The following is a 2,040-nucleotide window of genomic DNA, read 5'->3' as shown; positions in this document are numbered from 1 at the left end:
TTAGTAGAGATGGAGTTTCTCCATGTTGGCCAGGCTGGCCTTGAACTCCTGACCTCAGGTGATCCACCCACCTCGGCCTCCCACAGTGCTGGGATTACAGGCTTGAGCCACCATGCCCAGCCACACCTGGCTAATTTTTTTAAAAGAAATTTTTATAGAGACCGGTCTTGCTTTGTCACCCAGGTTGGAGTTCAGTTATGCCATCACAGCTCACTATAAAGTCGAAACTCCTGGGCTAAAGCAAGCCTCCTGCCTCACCCTCCCAAAGTGCTGGGATTACAGGCATGAGTCACCGTACCTGGCCCAGTTTGACTTTCTAGCTCCACTTTTGCAGACTCCTCAGCCTACAAGTAAAGTTCTTTCTCAACTTTTTGGTCTTGGACGAAGCAAAAGTCTTTCTGCATGGGTCCTTCAGTCCTTCTTACTCTCACTTTCAGGCAAACCAGAGTATTAATTAATTAATATTACATCCTCACAGGTGATATCCCAGGATCTCAGATCTTGCCTTAAACCCTCTCTCTCTCTCTCTCTCTCTCTCTCTATATATATATATATATATATATCCCTGACTCCTCCCTCTCCCTCTTTCACATTTTTTCCTATTGATACATAATATTTTACATGTTTATGGGGTACACGTATTTGCTATATACATAGAATGTGTAGAGAGGTGAACAACTCCATCACCCATCACCTTGAGTATTTATCTGTTTTTATTTATTTATTTATTTTTTGAGGTGGAGTCTTGCTCTGTTGCTCAGGCTGGAGTGCAATGGCATGATCTTGGTTCACTACAACCTCTGCCTCCCGGGTTCAAGTGATTCTCCTGCCTCAGCCTCCTGAGTAGCTGGGATTACAGGCATACGCCACCACACCCAGCTAATTTTTGTATTTTTAGTAGAGATACGGATTCACCATATTGGCCAGGCTGGTCTTGAACTTCTAACCTCAGGCAATCCACCCGCCTCAGCCTCCCAAAGTGCTGGGATTACAGGCATGAGCCACCGCACCCGGCCGAGTATTTATCATTTCTATGTGTTGGAAATATTTCAAGTCCTCTCTTCTATCTGCTTTGAAATATACTATACATTGTTGCTGGCTATGGTCGCCCTACTCTACTATCAAACATTAGAACTTGTTTCTTCTGCCTAACTGCATGTTCCTACCCATTCATCAAGCTCTCTTCCCCCTTTCCCCACCCACCCACACCTCCTTCCCAGCCTCTGGTATGTATGATTCTGTGCCACACAGTTATCCCTTTTTATATCTGCCTCTTTGTAAGTCTTTCCCTTATAGCTTCCATCAGCCCATTGTCCCAACATCTGGCAAGCAGATTCCTTCATTTCTGTTTGAACATCTGTTCCTGTAACCACCCCACAGGCCTTCACACTTATCCATCCCCAGTCTTCCACCTGGAGCCTGAAACTTACATCCTACGGCATCCCAGTTCCTCCTTATTTCAGTCTCCACCTCCCCCTACCCACCTAATAAGCCAAAGAACACAAGCCATCGCTGATTTCAACATAACCATCAGATTTTGCTGAACTTAATTTTTTCTTCTGAATGAGACAATAGGCTATTTATCTATTTATTTATTTATTTAGGTTTTGCTCTCTTCCCCATGCTGGAGTGCAGTGGCTCAGTCATAGCTCACTGCAGCCTTGAGCTCCTGGGCTCACGTGATCCTCCCACCTCAGCCTCCCAAATAGCTAGAACCACAAGTGTGTGCCACCACTCCCAGCTAATTACTATTTTTTTAGAGACAGGGCCTCACTGTGTTGCCCAGGCTGACGATTCTGTTTAGTAAGTATTTGAGAGCTGTACAAATGTCAGACACGGTTTTCAGTTCAGGTAAGCCCCCAGCTGTGCTGGGTCCTCCTGCTCTTTGGGACAGCACTGGCCTGTGGTCAAGCCAATGAGCTAAGCACAGGACAGGCTGCTTGGTCCTCAGTCACAGCCTGGCCCCAGGAAGGCAAAGCCCCAGAAGCCACTCAACCAGTGGAAACAGCAAGGCTTATGGTAAGGTGAGAGGGACTGCCA

The sequence above is a fragment of the Mandrillus leucophaeus genome, unplaced genomic scaffold (genome assembly GCF_000951045.1).
Source record: "Mandrillus leucophaeus isolate KB7577 unplaced genomic scaffold, Mleu.le_1.0 Scaffold545, whole genome shotgun sequence".
Taxonomy (NCBI): domain Eukaryota; kingdom Metazoa; phylum Chordata; class Mammalia; order Primates; family Cercopithecidae; genus Mandrillus; species Mandrillus leucophaeus.
The sequence above is the reverse complement of the archived record's forward strand: the minus strand, read 5'-3'. Positions refer to the sequence as shown.